The following is an 18,256-nucleotide window of genomic DNA, read 5'->3' as shown; positions in this document are numbered from 1 at the left end:
CTAACATTAACAATTAAAACAAATATGCTAATATGTCTGCAGTATATCATTCTCTCAAAGGCAAGCAAGAGAGCAGACTCATAAATTACTTATGCTATGCAGCTAATCATAGGATCTTCTGATGAAGAAAAATAATGACAATCAGTGGTTTGATAATGCATCTGCATTCTTTCTTCTCTTTTTATATCCTCAGTCAGCACAGAGGGTCTGATCCACAAGACATCTACAGCTCCCTTGTTTGTTGAGCAGTGCCAAATTTAGAGCAGCCTCAGTGCTGTTCTGAAATTACATCAGAAGCACAAGGCTCTCCTAACTCGGGCAAGTACCTTCATTACATTATTGATTAGTCCCTTCCTTGCCCACTCCAAATATAACAAATGGAGGAAGCAGAGATGCTTCCACCATTTACTCAGTGTCTGCACCCCGTGATTCTCTTTGCATATGAAGGACATAGAAAGAAAAAAAACCAACACCACAGCCTTTTTGGAAAAATTAAGAACTGTCATCAAGAACATCTAATGTGATGCAATTTCAACAGCTTCTTAATATTAAATTGTTTCATATCAATGCTTATTAACAATTCTCTTTCAAATGGTTGTTTAATATTAATTGTTCTTTGAGCTGTAAAACTCCTCCTGTCTCATGGATAGACATCTGAAGATAACAGTGGGTGAGTGTATGCAGGTATTCCCTAATGGTTCATCTGCGTTTTACGATGATATTTAAATATTCTCTGACTTTGGCCCAATAAGCCACACTACAAATGACCCACTGTTTATGCACTCTGGAGAAAGGTAAAACCTAATTTCAGCACCGGCACTTGATCCTGGAACAACTTGTGCCTCTCTGGAGGAGCAATGGGTATTATTTGATTCATATCAGATGAATAGATTACAAAATATCCAATCTCCCATATCTTCCTAAATGTTGGAGTAAGCCACAGAGAAGAACTCTCCTCGCTTCCAGAACACACCAGTTACTTGTAATCTTGGGGGTAGGTAAGGCAGGGAGAGGGAAAAATAAAAACTACTTGCACCCTTCTTCACAGAACTCACTTTAAACATTTCCCTGTGAGTAGTGAAGCCATTCGTTCAATGCTGCATGTTGAGTTTTGGATAGAAAAAGAGAAGATTAATTACTCTGTTCCAAATTGTTAGATGAATGATACAGGGCTGAACTGTAATCTGTCCCCTTGAAGGACGCCGCAGGAATGATTAAGGCAGGTGTCTGCAAACATCACATGGACCAAATTGTGAAAATAAGATTTAAAGACTATCAATGTGCAAATGTATGCTTCCAAAACAGAAGAAAAAATAAAATAAAATAAAATAAAATAAAATAAAATAAAATAAAATAAAATAAAATAAAATAAAATAATAAAATAAAATAAAATAAAATAAAATAAAATAAACTGCACCAGACAAATTCAAATGAACTGGTTCATTTTTATGTCTTCTCCTGCAGCATGGCTGAAAGGATTGATAACCTGTTCAACTCAACACATAGTGAAGGTTTTGGTCTAAAAGACCAGATATGAGAAATTTGGATATTGCTCTTTATCATGCTCTGAAAACATTCCAGGTAACTACAACTAGCTATTTGATTAGTGGTTAGATTAAGTTTAGAAGTTAATTATTTTATACTTGCTGTTCTGTGTAACATGTTGTTCATCGTGCTTTCTACGTAGCAGCCCCTTAGAGGAAAGCCTCTCATTCTGCTCAGTTAACTATGCTGTAGCAGCAAGCATTCTGTTAAATCACTCTAGAGCAACTGTTATCCTCCTGCAGTGCTAAGGCCTAAGCTCTGCACACTGTCAGTCCTTCTCCATCTCACTATGCTTTCATACCAGATTTAAAGAGGAATAGATTCATACAGGTGAAAACAAGGCCAATACATTGTCTCTATTCTTTGCTGATAAGACAACATCCTTGCTGCTGAAAACAATCCAAGCTTTGAACCATATGCAGAATTTAATCAAAGTTCCCTCAAAAAATTGCATTTTACTCAAAATTCCTGAAAAACTGCAAAAAAAGTGATCAAGAGTGATAGATACAAAATACATTACATAAACTTGATATAAGCCAAAATATGTTATCCTTAGTGGCTCAGACGCTGTATGTTTGGAGTTAAGTCAAACTACATTTCTCTTCACCATGCACGATTCTTACGTTGTGTGCTTTGTCTTAACAGAAATTGATGTATTCCTGAGCAATTACAAAATATTTTTGAAATCACATACCTCACTAAACTGTACATGGTTATCAAACTATTACTTTAATTACAAACCTACCAGTGCATACTGGAATCTATGATTTCCATATTAATAAAATAACGTTTCAAATGATTGCCACAATCATGAGATGAATTTCTGACTTTCTATACATGTGAATGGCAGCTGAAACTTTAGTTCTGTTTCCAACTAAGGCCATTGTTCTGTGGCTTTATTAGAATGAGATGCCTTCTCACTGTGCATAGGAGTGGGGATCGTGCTGCAGGACACGGAGAGATAGCATCAGATACACGAATTTCCTGGGAATGCTAAATAAAGTTAAGTACACAGATAAATACTCAGAGGATTAGAGACAAAGCAAGTATATGCTAATGAAATGGTCGTCAGTCTCGAGGGTATATCCATTATCTTTCAGGGAAATTCTTCTATTCACTGTACCAAGTGTATTTTAAAATGAATGAGGACCATAAGCAAATAGAACTGAATAGCCTTGAAAAGTATTAGTAAAAGAAAACTATCTTTTAATAAAGAACATCAGCTCGCGCAAAACAAAGCAAAGCATCAGGGAGCACAGATGTTTACTTAATAGCATAGTGTCTGTTAAGTGGCTTATGTGCATTTTACATTTGCTAAAGACTGCTGAATCGAGACTCTCAATATTATATGGAAACATATACGACTTTATGTTACTCTCCTAAGGCTTTATCAAGTGAAGAGAGATAACTATTTACAAATGCAAGTCTGTAAAAGAAGATGATTATGGATATCCGGTAGAAAGCAAATTGCTTAAATCATTGTAAGAGCGATATACTTAGTCTACAGCTAGTTCACAGAATAGTTCGTATAACCTCACATAAGACGAATTTAAACCCAGATCTCCAGAGGCTGCTAAAGAAAATATCTCCACAAAGGCTGGCCTTGCTGATTATGCATGATTTATGTGTTGATTTGTGCTTTTCTGATTCTCCAAAGAAATATAAATCACTGTAATGCATTGCATACTATTTTTGTATGCACTCCCGATGTGTTCATCTGATTTTTCCTTATTTCAGAAACAAAAAACAGAGAATTCATAAACCAGAATTAGGGTAGAGTCATCTTAAAAAGTTCAGGTTTTAACTAATGAGGTCGTTATAGCTAGGAGCACTTGTTAAACACATAGATCTAATTAATTCAATCAATCACATTTCCTCTTTAAGTACTAGTGGTTTGCAAGAAATTAAGTGAGCGCCATTCTTGTGAAACTGAGCAACCTTTTTCTTTTTACCTATTTATTACAAAATTTCTAATTGTCTGAAAACTTTCCTCTTGTGTCTTACTCTTTACTCTTCATTCTTTTGTTGGTGTCTTTGTTAGGGTAGTGCACCTGTATCTAGAAGATAAAAAAAAAAAATGCCAAATACCAGATTATGGAATCATGTAAGTATGAGCTCCCCTTGACCAGAAAGAGCCTGTCACTATGATGTAGGCTGCCCAGAGTCCCTGCAGGTCTCAGTATCACTGTCATGGCTGTGCCTGTAAAGGAATTTTACTCCAAAAAATCAATGTCAACCAAAAGATAACAAAATAAATATGACAGTTTACTTTCTGCCTTTCATCAAAAGAATCTCCTGCTACTGTGATATACCATAAATTACACCATAAATCAAAACAAAACGCATACTTCCCAGCTCAGACCAGGGAAACAATGCATTTATTCTTAAGCAAGAGAGATGGAAAATACTTAAATAACAATGCAGTCTAGCAGGTAAACCTAAGAATAAAGACTCTAATAGTGACGCAAGGAAAAAAAAAAACAGCTGGTTATGTAAGCAATAACAATATCCTTGGGGATGAATTGTTATGAAACTTTCAAATCTGGAGCATGAAATGACGCTCCTCTAAGTGATAAGATTGTTAAAGCTTCTGCAGATGGAGAAGGCATCACACACACAATTATATTTAAAATGTTCAAGATCATACAAGATTGATATTAGTATGTCACAGAGAACGCAAGTTGGCCAGCTGAGAATAACACATATTGCAGCTATTAGTTTTAGTCTATTTGAAGCAGAGATTTCTAATAAAAGCATATTTTTCTTTGGAAAAAAAGTAGTATCTGCTATGAAAATGAACAGTCTTCACCAGAGCTATGGACAGGCTATGGCCCACAGAAAACGTTTAACTTAAGGGAAATTTGAGCAACAAACCAGTTACTGACTGAGCCTCTCCCTGAAATACCCTCTCTACTGTTGGTATCAGGCAGCTGGACAGACATCAGCATGCTCATTTCCCATCATCTTCTCCTTTGAGAGCATTTTTGTGCATTGGGCCTTCATAACATTCCATGGCACTGAGGTCCACTGGCAATTTTAAGCTTTGGATCTGCTGTGCAATAATTTCACAAATAAGTGGATGCGATGTCTAATAGTGCCCAGCACTGTGAATATGCACAGCACTTCAATATTAATTGCAAAGTCGGTTTTCAATTCCAGTTGACTTTTATTTGTGATGCCTATTATTAAGTTATTCTACCTAACTTTCTTTAGGTCAAATAGACAGAGCAGAGCTCCCTTGAAAAAATAAAAGTTACTGGACTGCAAAGAAAGCACTAGATTGGGTTATTCCCTAGCAATGTTTGTTGTTGTAGATCATTTTTCAGCTTCCAGTACTGAGAGGCCCTATGCTCTGTAAGCTTCCTCTCTGCTTGTCAGTCTTGTACGTGTTATCAGCTCAGGAATGCAATAAATTCTCTTTTCTTCTTTTGTTCTCTCCCACCATCTCCATCTAATTAATGCCAAGCGGAATAAATATGTCTTTGTGAATCACTCAGACACAGCAGTGGCTGAGCCAAGTAGTGCTGCAGGTGGTAGTTTGTACATTCTGCAAAGCAATCAAAGTGGTTCAGCAGCATGAAACAAACAAACAAACAAACCAGAAAGAAAGACAGACAAGACCATCTGACAACCCACTTTTGGATTATTCTGCACTAACTTCAATGAGTCTGTGTTAAATTTAAGGTCATTATGATTTTTCTTTAACAAAAAATAAGGAATTTCATTTTTTCCACAACAGACAAAGCTTATTTGCTCAATAGCTTGAATGCTATTCAGAGAACACTTATTAAAGAGCAGCTAGCCAACAGGAACATCTTCTCCAGGCAACCAACCTGGCTGGCAGCTGGTGCCCCCCCACAGACAAGCATGCTCTGTTCATCTTTGAAACCATGCATTCTTGCAGGTGGATAAAATAACATCACATCTTCTCACTACCTTTGTTTTTTGCTGGATCAACCTAATATTGTCCTCTACTTGCATTTGTCCTAGCTGAAAACATCCCCTACCAGAACATGATCACTCTCCATTTCAGCCACAAGACATGGTGAACATGTATTACATGTAGCTGGACTCAGTGATCCTCGTGGGTTCCTTCCAGCTCGGGATATTCTATGATTCTACATTACCCAAAGAGGGTGAGAAAAGAAGTAGCTGCAGTGTGCTGGAAAAAATAAAGTTGTTTTATCCTGGGAGACCGATGTGTTAAGAGCTTTGCTCCTGCACTCCCTTTTGCAGTACTTCCTACCTCTTCCAATTACCTCATCAGTATAAACATGCATACCCACAATAGGGCGCAACGATCATCAGCCCATGGAGTCACATCTGGAACACAAATCCACGCTACGATCTGTTCACTCCATCTAATGACTTCTTGCAGCTTGTACTCCCATCTTCAGCTAGGAAAAGACAACTTTGGTTGTCGGTAGAGTCACGGATATGTAATTGTTAAAAAACAGTCCCGAGAATGTGCAAAAAGGGACAGGGGAAGAGTTACATTGCTTCAGTTAGGCTTTCTTTATTAATAATGAACTGATAGGTAAATTCCTTCAGATATGAAGGAGAATGACACCTCAATTTCAGACAACAAAAGGCTAGACATCAAATTTTAGCCATCTTCTTAGGTTTTGTCTAGAAAAAATGAATGAAACAGACACCACAGGATGGGATTTGTTTTCCTCCATAGATAGATACGCATAACATATAGTATGAACATCCCTTTGTAGGGAGCCATTTCCCACGGTTAACTTAGAGAAAGTAAGTTACAACCAGAGTGTTCTAGGTTCTTGACCTTTGGACAAATAATCCTCTCTAGAAGAGGTGAGGGGCACAATTACAGTGAACAAGTCAGTTGATACTGAACTTATGGTCACTTCCTTCAAAGATCTTTGGACTGTCATCAGAAATGAATGAAACAGTGTTTCTTCAAGGCTTTCACAAAGGACAGACCTAGTTAAGCCAACAGAAATGGGCAGACATTTCCACTTTCTACTGACCATGCATTCCATTTAAATGACATGAAACTGCACGCACAAACTGGGGCCAAAAAATAAGTCTTGTAACAGCTTTCTGTAGCTCAGTTTTGAATAAAGTCAATGGCACCTCTCAACTCCAGCTCATAATAACCAGTCCCTAAAAAACTCTTCATGGAAGTTGCTGCTACTTGTTTGCTGGACTTTCAACTCAATCAGCAACTCTTGCATAAGCAAAGGCTACATATAGAGATCTTACTTTAAAAGTACTTCTATAGTATTTTCTGGAGTGTGTTACTTCCCTAAACTACAGACACCTCTAGAAAATAAGGACTAATTTAAATCTCCAGAGGCAGCTCTCCCGTCCGAAAGACAGGGTGGTAGCAGTGGAGGGTGGGAGAGCTTCCAGCTCACCTTGGGCTGCCTACAACTTAGCAATAAGACAGAGGGCTCCTAAAGAAGGAAGAAGACCAGGTTCTGAAGTGTTATTCTAAGAAAGATCCTCTGTAAAACAGTATGTTTTTGTAGTCTTAAATGTGCAGAATACTCTGGAGCTCTTCTACAGCCCATTGTTCAGGCAGTAAAACCAAATAAAATACAAAAAAAAAAAAAAAAAAAAAGAATCAGTGAGAAACAGAGTTCATAGCACTTGTTTTTGTCGCCTGTACTTCGAAATTTAACTCCATACCATATTCTGAATGGTATTCTTTGTTGACGTCTCAGTAGTTTTTACATTTGACGAGATACTAATTCTTTTCCCTTCTTTCAAAGGAAATGCATCTAAGGGACAGAGTAATTTACAGCATGCTGCTTTCTTCTATTAAAAATGTATGCTCCTTAAGGACTCCATGTGTTTCAGCTAATCTGAAGTAAATCTGTTGGACTAAAACCATCAGCAATAAATTACCATCTCTGTTCAAGGACCTGAGTGTCTAAGCCACTCAACAAGGTGGCAATTTTCTGGAATAGATCAGAAACCAACACATTTTCCTCCCATTAGCATGGATGAGATGTGCAGGAAAGCCTGAGAAATGAAATATTTTGGCAGGCATATGTGAATTCAAAATGCAGCAGCACAGCTATCACTTACTTAAACATTTAAAGCTGAAAAAAGATTTAGTGTTGTCCTCTGTATATCTTCATTTGTTTTAGTTAATTAGAAAACAAACACGTTTTATCCACAAATGTTATTAAGTAATTTAGCAGTAAATGGATACAAAAAAAAGTTCCATATAGAATCACAGAATCATAGAATTAGCTAGGTTGGAAAAGACCTACAAGATCACCTAGTCCAACCATCCACCTACCACCAATAACCCCACTAAACCATGTCTCTCAACGCTCTATCTAAACATTTCTTGAACACATATAAATACACAAGAAATATATATTATCAACATATCAGAACTACCAGCAGGGGCAAGGGAGAAGGTATTTTCCACTTTCACATCCATGTTAATGAGTTTGTTATTTTGTCACCATTGCTAAGCTCCTTTGACAGAAATAATGTACTTAAAAAAATCTGCAGACACTCTGTATCCAGGTAGACAGAGATTAAAATATCCACCAAATTTCACCTAGAACCTTGCTATCACCGCTTAGCTTATTATTTCAGTATAAATCCTTCTTCGTTTAAAAGCTACAAATATATAACTTTTTTCCAGAGTTGACTTCTTGCTTCAAAATCTTGCTTACTTCTTATGGTTGTGATAGTAGGGTAGCTCTCTTCTGATAACTCCGAAGTTATAATTACATGACTAGTTGAGATTAGTGGAGGGAGCTTTGTTCTCTCTCTTTTTTCCCATTGGGGCCAGCCAATTTTTTCCTTTCTCTTCCCATCCCTCTTTTTTGAAACGCAACTGCTCAGACATCAGCTATACTACATAAACCCCCCTATTTTCTGTCACCTTAACTCCATCCCCAGAACCTGGCCCATCAACATCCCAAAGCAGTTACCTGGATGGGTGATTTTTAATCATTATCTTGACAGGCAGCGAAAGGATTAAGCTATGATCCACTGAAGAAGTAGCTTTAATACACATTAGCCCCCTGAAGTGCTAAACTCTAAACCTTTGTCCTCTGCTATGTCTACCCTGTACCTTGCAAAAACCATTACTGACAATTGCAATACACAGCTTTTAATCTATACTTGATCACAGAAATGGAATTAACTGCCATGGCGTTTAACAAAACCCACAACAGAGCTTTCTTTTCTGACTAAATAATGCAGGACTGGAAATACTCATTTTATAAATAATTTCTTTTTTTTTGTTGTTACCTTTATGACTTAAGGCCGTAGTTTAATTTGTCAACTTGTTTTAATCAATTAACTTACAGGGTTTTAAACCAACCTATCTGCCCTACTACAACTTAAGGATGGGTCAGAAGTAAAGAGATGACTGAAAACGTTAACCAGAGTCGGCACCTTCCCAACTAAGCACAGTATCCAGGCGGTCACCTGACCATCTTGCCACATTTTGCTATATTCACACCTTTAACAAACCAGCACAAATCACTTAAGCCTTAATGCCAATCCTCCTACTGAACATTTCTTTTCCAGCAGAACCAAAAGCTTTGCCATTTGTAATGCAGAATAGTCCATAATCTGTCAGAATGAAGTTTAAAAGAAATAAACTCAGTTAGTTCCTTTATTTATGAGCAAGGTTTATACTCCATGCCTCTTCTACTACAGTTGTGCCACAGTCCCTCAAAATGTGTCTGTTGTCGCCATGCTCAGCACTGCATTAAGTGTGTCATGGTGGTTTCATAAACAAGGAACTAAACTGAGATTACTGAGCTCTTCCAATTGTCACTTAAATCAGATTATAACCTACGCTTTTCAAAGGTGAAAGGAAGACTGTAGACTAAATGTCCAGCATCACTTTAATTCCCTAGGAGCAAAAGGTTTTGAACTCTTAGGAAGAAAAAATGAATACTTCATTTTCCTATGCTTTCACACCAGGATTTTATCATACACACAGAGACAGCATAGGGTACTTTTAACATAGCAGAGAAATGCTGCTCTGTTTACCATATTTTATCATATATTACTTTGAAGTGCTGAACTGCTACTGTTCAAATGGAAAATATTTATGACCAAGACCTATAGTTTTACATTGTATTTGTGCTTGGGATTATGAAATCACAAGAATTAGTGCTTCCTGAAAACCAAACTAAAATGTGGTTCTGTGACACACTGATCTCGTCTGAGTGCTTTATTATCATCCCATCAACTCAGCACTGTAATTGTCTTTAGGTGGGCCCTTTGTATGCAATCAAGATATGCTCAAAATGATTTATAATTATAAACCAATATAACGACTACAAGGCACTGTCAGCCTGCCTTTAGATACTACCACTTCTACTTTTAGGGAAATATCAGTAAGACATATGCACACAAGGAAAAAGCAAGTACAACAACAAAACAACAAACAAAAAATGGCGCATGGAAGATGCTTGAAATTACTCAACTATGGCATGAAAAACTGCAAATTCAGGTGACTGACCTGAGCATAATGTTCACTTCTAGATTACAAAGTAAATTATGTTATGTTATGCAGTTTTTACACCCAAGTAACAGAGAAAAGCATCTGACAATAAGAACAGAATTAATCATGCATATGTCAGTGGAATTCAACCACTCATGCCCTGAGCAGTGAAAATTAAACATAAGACATTTGAGTCAGTCAGTGAGTGGTGTTAATTTTTCAGCAGCATTTGTGTGACATTCCTCCCCCAAAACAGCTGTACAAAAAACCTGTTCCACATACCTTCATCTTGCATTGGGAACATGGATATCCTACACATATCCATTGCATTTCAGATGCAAAGACAGTGCTCAAAATAATATATAGCAGAGATAGGAGAATATAAAGCACTCAAAGCATAATACTTCAACATCCACTTGAAATTCTCTGATAAATATCTTTCTTTACTTTGAGTCATACCAGTACTTAAAGGGCCACAGGGGCTTAAAAAGAAGATTTGTTCTGTCTAGGCTGAAGATAAATATCACCCTATTGCACCAGATGAAGTACACCAGTTCCCAGAGTTTTGGCGATGGATTGCTTGTTTGGAAAAGATCTCAAGTACATTGAGTAATGCTTGTTCCTAGGACTAAACATTTTTTAAAATGTTCACTCTTTTAAAGCAGTCTCCCATATATGTGTTTATCCTATTATTGCATGCCTGACAGAATCAGGGCCAAAGGGCAATGAGTCTTGCTTTTGACCTATATATTTCAGGAGACACTGGTTCATTTGAGAAAAGGAAATATTAAAACTTATATAGTTTATTTCTAAACTAAAAGATACAGTTTAGATACAGGGGGATTTTTTCTTTTTTTTTGGTCATACCTCCCTTTAACTGCCCGTCTGTCCTTTTCAGGTTCTCAGGGAGCAGAAAAGAATTGTGCGATGGCACACAGCATCTGGAACAGACTGACTCTTCCAGGATAATTGGTTTGCAAACTGATTGGCAGAGTGCTCAGAATGAATAGTTCAAGTTAATATTTACCTCTCCCCATCCTATCTGTAACAATGCCATAAACTACCAGAAGGCTCATTCTCATCACCCTCAGATGCATGCAAGTCAGAAACAGGCCATACAAGAATGATTTAAAAGTTACTATCGTGTTACATTTAGCATAAAATAGATGTTTCAAAGTGCTTCCTAGACTGTGAGTCATTCCAGTTTCTGCACCGCCACAGGAGCTTAAATCTTTCTGTGCAAAAGTCATGCCTGCAAAAGCAAACCAATGTCATGAGCGAGGAAAACCGCCACCTCACTGAGGGTGGGAGTTATCACATCTACACCTGCAGCAGGTTAAAAACTAAACTTCCTTGTGAGATAGAGAAGGCTAATGGGGCATCTGCACTGCCAATGACCACAATGTCATCTGAGCTGTTGTCCCTGGCTAAGGACGGACTTCATCGCATCAGTGAAAGAAACCTGCAAGGAGACGAAGAGGAGAATCCCTGCATATTTTGCCATTTCAGTGTTTAACAACACTGCTCTTTCACCAACCTCTTTCAAAGTACTTCTGTGTTTGTCAGGCTGGGCATACCACTACAGACTGAAATCTGGACATAAGACCTAAGGTGGGTTTTGCCAGATGTATACAAAATTTGCAACGTGTGTGACAGTTAATCTTGGCAGTAAGGTTGGACTCCCCATGCTGAAGTGGTGGGTGAATTGTCTGACACAAGTCACTGTCTTCCTTGTTGAAGAAAATATGGATTCAGAGACCTGTCTGACAAATATTCTGATGCAGTAGCTTGAACAGATCTTGGAATTAGTTTGCTAGTGATACTGGTATATAACACAGCTGAGAAAACTCAGGGCAGATTTCATCTTTCTCCATTTTCACGGCTGTGAGGGCATACAACATCTCACGTTTTCAGAAGCACATATAAAAATATACATTTCTTGTATGTTCAGTTATTCAGAAAAGTGCCCGACACTCTTTAAAAAAAAAAATAATCCATTTACTACACTACTAGTGGCTCTTGGAAATACAGACTGTTCTCTCTGCCCATTATCTTGCATAAGCAAAATATTAAGTTGGTCACAGAGCCAGAAAAGTTCTGTTTGCATCTGTCCCCAGAGTGTCTCAACATATGCAGCACTCAGTATGCCACAATTTCCTTCCTGAATCAGTTTCCCCTCCTTTCATCTCCAAATACTCAGCTATAAAGTCAGAATTTGATGGATATAGTTCTTCTGAATGATAGCCCAACACTTTGAAGTTTGATTTTCTTCCTTGCCAATGTTACACAACAGGCTCCTTATTTTCCTGCAACATAATTCTGTTTAAATAGTAAAATAACAAGACCTTAATGGAACATAAAATGACTATATCACTGTAGATAGCTCTTTGCTGCCAGCCATTCCATGCAATCTTTACCATGCATGGCTCATTACACAGGAAACATTTCCAGTTTTCTTGTGCCTTAGCCCCATTTCATTAGTATGTGCTGCTCCTTCATGGATCATAACATATTTTTAAAATATTCCCATATTTTAAAATACCAAACTGCTAAACACATTTTAGCTTTTTTTTTTTTTTTTTTTTTTTTTTTAATTATTGGCATTAAATCACTACATTCAAACAGTCAAACAGAGCAGATTATATATGACAGTTGTCTGAACAGAGAACACTTGTTCGCCTTTTTTTCAGCTTTATGAATGCAGGAAAAGCATAAGGTGTCATTTGGGGGCTAAAAAGAATATATCATTCAAGCATAACTTCAGAAAGAGTTTTAGCCATTGAAACTCAACAGCCGCGGGCAACAAAAATTTCCCATGGATTTTAAATTCACAGAATTGGCAGACCTTTTGTAGAGGCAAGGGGTAAAGTTCATGCGTTTCATAGCTTCACTACCTCCAAGAAACAAGGGTGCCTTTATGTACTCCTGAGCTTTTCTATAGCAGGGATCCTTCCACTGTTCGCAGAGATAAGAAATAATATGTCGCAGATACAATACTCCCAAACTGGGAGTATTATACATCCTCCTAAGCACATTCATATGCTTAGTTATAACATATTCCATACCTCTGGTTGAATTATAACATTTTAACAGTAAAACACTGCTTACTACCTTGAAGAAACAGTAGCTGTCTTTTGCAGCTCAGATCCCTGTAAACTAAGGAAAGAGGCAACTCTGCTTGAAATAGATGCCTGGGAAGACAGAGCGAAACCTGAATAATCAGCCCCAGCAGGGGGCTGCCAACAAAGCCCACAGAGGAAGTTAAAAGGATTAGCAGTATAACACTTTCCAGCATTAGTACACCTCCCTCTTACCCTGGTGCAAATGTATCTCTCCTACTAACCTGCCCAGTGTCATTTTTATTGTGCTGAAAATACCTAAATACATGCACGTACTAACTAAAACTCCACACTGAGGGACAGTCAAACCACTGTGCCTTATAAGAGGTTTGAGTGTAGTTGGCTCATTAATCTGCATTGCTAACATCATCACTCTGAAGGAGCCTGGTTTGGAAGGCTCTCTACCCCACTGGCCTACAGCACTGCATCCAGGCCTGGGGCCCCCAACACAAGAAAGACACAGAGCTGTTAGAGTGGGTCCAGAGGAGAGCCATGAAGATTATCAGAGGACTGGAGTACCTATGAAGAAAGGCTGAGGGAAAGAAGCTGGTTCAGCCTGGAGAAGGCTCCAGAGGGACCTCACTGTGGCTTTCCTGTACTGGAGGGAAGCTTACAGACAGGAGGTGGACTGACTTTTTACACAGTACGACAGTGGTAGGACAAGGGGGAATGGCTTTAAACAAAAAGAGGGGAGATTTAGGTTAGATGTTACACAGAACTTCTTTTCTCAGAGGGTGGTGAGGCCCTGGCACAGCTGCCCAGAGAAGCTGTGGTGCCCCATCCCTGGAGGAGCTCAAGGCCAGGTTGGATGGGGCCCTGGGCAGCCTGAGCTGGTGGGGGACAGCCCTGCCCACAGCAGGGGTTGGGGCTGGGTGGGCTTTGAGGTCCCTTCCAACCCAAGCCATTCTGTGATTATATGATTCCATGATAATTGATGTTGGGAAAAGAAAACTGAACAAGTAGAGGTGTCCACAATAAAAGCCTACAGATGACCAGATCCTACTCATCCTTGAGACCTTTTTATACTCAGTACACATTTCAAGGAACCAATTTACCGGAACGGCTTTAGGGCAAAAAGAATCGTTCTCGAAGAACCATGGACTATAAAAGGAGCCTGGAGCAAATAGGCTAAGATGCAGCTGTCCACACTGTGTCTATTGTCAGATGACTCCCACTAGAAGAAGACAGCATATCCAGAGTATTTTCAGTTAGATTTTCACACTGCCTGGAATGAAAACATGCATACTTAAATTGAGATTAGAATAGCTCATTAAAGGAAGGACATCTCATAATATCTTCTATAAAAAGCCTTCAACTAATAAAAAGAAAAGATGAGTCACTAAATTTCCTTCATGTGATAGATGTATGCAAGTGTTTATAAACTGTCTTCTTTTAAACCTACAGATCTACATTTAGATTTCTTGATGAAATCAGTTTTAAAAGGTAACATGGACTTTTGCTGTTTCCCGTAAGCAATATTTCTGCCTTAGAAAGAAATGCTTCATTTTATTTTTTTTTAAATAAGACTGAGGGAAGAGTACTGTAGGATTTAAAGGTAGCATAAAATTCTTACAATTTTCTTAAAAATCTCCAGCCTATTGGAGATGCCTTTCCCCCATAATATTCCCTCATTCTGTTGCTGGCCTAGCTGAAACACTAACATTGTACTCTTACATTAAACATGACTTTTCAGACAGCAGAAAAGCTCAATATTATTTCCTTTATTCCATATTGTTCTGCTTAGGTATAGCCTATATTAAATGTATATAAATATTTATCCTTCATTATAATCTATTTAAAGCCGTATTAACGCTTTCCTTCTCTAAGTTGAGTGTCCCATATAACACCATGAGGTTATACTTTCATATGTCAATCCATAAGTTTTACAGATAAAGATTAGTTATACAAGACTTTGTTGGGAAAGGCATGATTCTGCAGGTCCACTTTTATTTATCTCCTCTTTTGTTTGATATAAATAATAATCCATGGATTTTGACTCAAAGGTCTAAAATCCAATTAATAAGATAAGTAAACTTGTTACTCAGATACAAAGTTCCTGCCTCTGTTGCTATGATTTCTTAGGGCAATTCTTGCTGCAGCTGAAGCCAAACTGTTCTGCAATGCTTTCTATTCAATTGCAGGTAGGTTTCCCTGACCTTCTGGGCACTTGAAGTTAAGTATAGACAGGTACTAGTGGACTGTCAACATAAAATGATTTCATCTGCATCCTCATCCCAAGGTGAATGGGAGAGATATAGCAGCTGACATAAAAGTATAACTAGGCAACCGCTTCATACCTATGCGGTATCTATCTAGAGCAGATCCTCCTAGTTACCACGTTAAAGCACGTACAAAACAAAGAGGTGATCCGAGACAGTCAGCATGGCTTCACCAAGGGCAGATCTTGCCTGACCAATCTGGTGGACTTCTATGATGGAGTGACAGCATCGGTGGGCAGGGGAAGGGCGACAGATGTCATCTACCTGGACTTCTGCAAAGCCTTTGACATGGTCCTTCACCACATCCTTCTCCCTAAATTGGAGAGGTACGGATTTGAAGGATGGACTGCTTGGTGGATTAAGAACTGGTTGGCTGGTCACAGCCAAAGGGTTGTGATTAACAGTTCTATGCCAGGGTGGAGGTCGGTCACAAGTGGTGTCCCCAAAGGCTCAATCTTGGGACTGGTGCTCTCCAACATCTTTATCAATGACACAGACGATGGAATCGAGTGCACCCTCAGCAAGTTTGCAGATGACACCAAGCTGAGTGGTGCAGTCGATACACTGGAGGGAAGGGAAGCCATCCAGAGGGACCTGGACAGGCTAGAGAAGTGGGCCCATGTGAACCTAATGAGGTTCAACAAGGCCAAATGCAAGGTGCTGCACTTGGGCTGGTATTTATACAGACAGGAGGAAGAAGTACTTGAAAGCAGCCCTGCGGAGAAGGACTTGCGGGTCCTGGTGGACAAGAAGCTGGACATGAGCCAGCAGTGTGCGCTGGCAGGACAGAAGGCCAACCACGTTCTGGGCTGCATTAAAAGAGAAGTGGCCAGCAGGGAGAGGAAGGTGATTGTTGCCCTCTACTCTGCTCTTGTGAGGCCCCATCTGGAGTACTGCGTCCAGGCCTGGGGCATCCAGCACAAGAAAGATGCAGAGCTCTTGGAACAGGTCCAGAGGAGGGTCACCAAGATGATCAGAGGGCTGGAGCACCTCTCCTATGAAGAAAGGTTGAGGGAACTGGGCTTGTTGAACTTGGAGAAGAGAAGGCTCCGGGGAGACCTCATTGTGGCCTTCCAGTACTTGAAGGGAGCGTATAAACAGGAGCGGAAATGATTGTTTACATGGGTGGATAATGATAGGACAAGGGGGAATAGTTTAAAACAAAGACAGGGGAGATTTAGGTTACATATTAGGAGGAAGTTTTTCACACAGAGGGTGGTGACACACTGGAACAGGTTGTCCAGAGAGGTTGTGAATGCCCCTTCCTTGGAGGTGTTCAAGGCTAGGCTGGATGTGGCTCTGGGCAGCCTGGTCTAGTGGATGGTGACCCTATCCACGGCAGGGGGGTTGAAACTAGATGATCTTTGAGGTCCCTTTCAACCCAGGCCATTCTATGATTCTAATGTCATTTAGCTCAGAAGAGTTAGGAAGTACCACACAAACAAGAAGTGTAAGTCTTCAGTTACAGTACGGAAACATGGAGGTATGAAACTGTAATAGAGCCACGAACTGTCCCAGTCCAGGCTTCCTGTCTTAGTGTATTTGCAAGTAAAACAGAAAGATAAACCTGCAAAATATTAAGAATACCAACCAAGTACAAAACCTGTGACACAATGCTTTAAAACATGAGCACATTTTATCATATTAAAACATATGTGCATTATTTCATCCATTGAAATGAAATGCTCTGAATATTTGGAATATATGATCAACACATCTCCCTTACATGCTCAAAGTTACGCTGATATTACACAGAGAGTCTGGAAACTTCGCAGGTCAGATTTGGACATTTAGAGTATATTTTGTGGAGCAGTCTTCTCTTCTCTATGGATACAGTCCACTTCCTATTGCCATCTGCAATTTTTTCCCAAAGAATTTCTTACTAATGCAAGACTCCAGCAGTTTATGTCCTTCACTCCAAGCCATTCTAGAGGCATGTATGGCTTTAGCTCTTTTACACAATCTCACTTAAATATTTATGAGATGATACTATGACTCATTTCATTACTCGTGTAATCACAGTTTGAAGAATGGATGTTCTTTATATCCTTCTGAACTACTGGAACACCACTGCTGGCATTAAGCAACGATACTGGAGATTGCAATCAGCTCTTATCTACATACTACTACTAAATTTTGCATCAGCTTTTGCTTCAAGGCAATCACAAGTGATAGCTGAACATAGCCCACTGCTGATGCCCTGTGCAACCTTTAATGTCCTTTTTTACTTCATTCCTTAGGAAGGTACATGCATGTGTGTCTGCAAAGAGGTGTGGTAAGAATTTGAAAAATAAACTTGTTCATTTCTTACTGTAAAAGCTTAAGAAGAAACATGGTACCTAAAATGCTTATTGTAGGGTAGCTTAGCAAGATTATAATATAGCCTAGGCTAAGAACATTCATCCACCATATTATGAATTTTTATTATATTTCTCTATTCTGTAAAAGAGTTATCCTATGAATATAAAAAAAGAGCACTTTGAAAAATTATTATCATTAATAGAATCAGAATGCATAATCAGAATAAGCACTTCTGACTATTGCAGACTTCAAAATTATACGTGCTTATCTTCAATAAAATTGAAATATTTTGAATTTCATAAATTTGCTTTTATATCGTCTGGTTGGACACAATTTCACAATGAAATTAACAGGTTTAAAAATTCACACGAACTCTTCACCTCCTGTTTCACCAGATACTTCAACGCCAACAAGCATTTCTCTCTCATTCACAGATCACAAGGTTTCTGATAGAAGAGTTCCCTATTGAAAAGTTCAATTTAATCATAATAGACACATTTTATAGGACAATGTCTTCTTGAGTGAAATGTTCTAAGATATGTGTCAAAGAAATGATTTCAATTAATTTTCTCATTTATTAAACACAAATATTTTTGTCTGTAGTACGTAGAACA

At 38.6% G+C, this 18,256-nt stretch overlaps 1 protein-coding gene across 5 annotated transcripts in view; it reads right to left on the bottom strand.

The window, feature by feature from the left end:
• MID1 (midline 1) overlaps positions 1-18,256 on the bottom strand; it is a 253,902-nt gene that overhangs the window by 121,615 nt on the left and 114,031 nt on the right. The window contains exon 1 of one of the 5 annotated variants that reach the window (XM_021410728.1): positions 10,286-10,419. The exons of the other annotated variants lie outside the window; for them this stretch is intronic. The gene's annotated coding sequence lies outside the window, so the exon portion shown is untranslated. Of the gene's footprint in view, positions 1-10,285; positions 10,420-18,256 lie in introns of those variants that run through there. 5 annotated transcript variants of the gene reach the window in all.

Source organism: Numida meleagris, chromosome 1 (assembly GCF_002078875.1).
Source record: "Numida meleagris isolate 19003 breed g44 Domestic line chromosome 1, NumMel1.0, whole genome shotgun sequence".
In the NCBI taxonomy this organism is placed as follows: domain Eukaryota; kingdom Metazoa; phylum Chordata; class Aves; order Galliformes; family Numididae; genus Numida; species Numida meleagris.
Note: the sequence above shows the minus strand (reverse complement) of the source record. Positions and strands in the feature narration are given on the sequence as shown.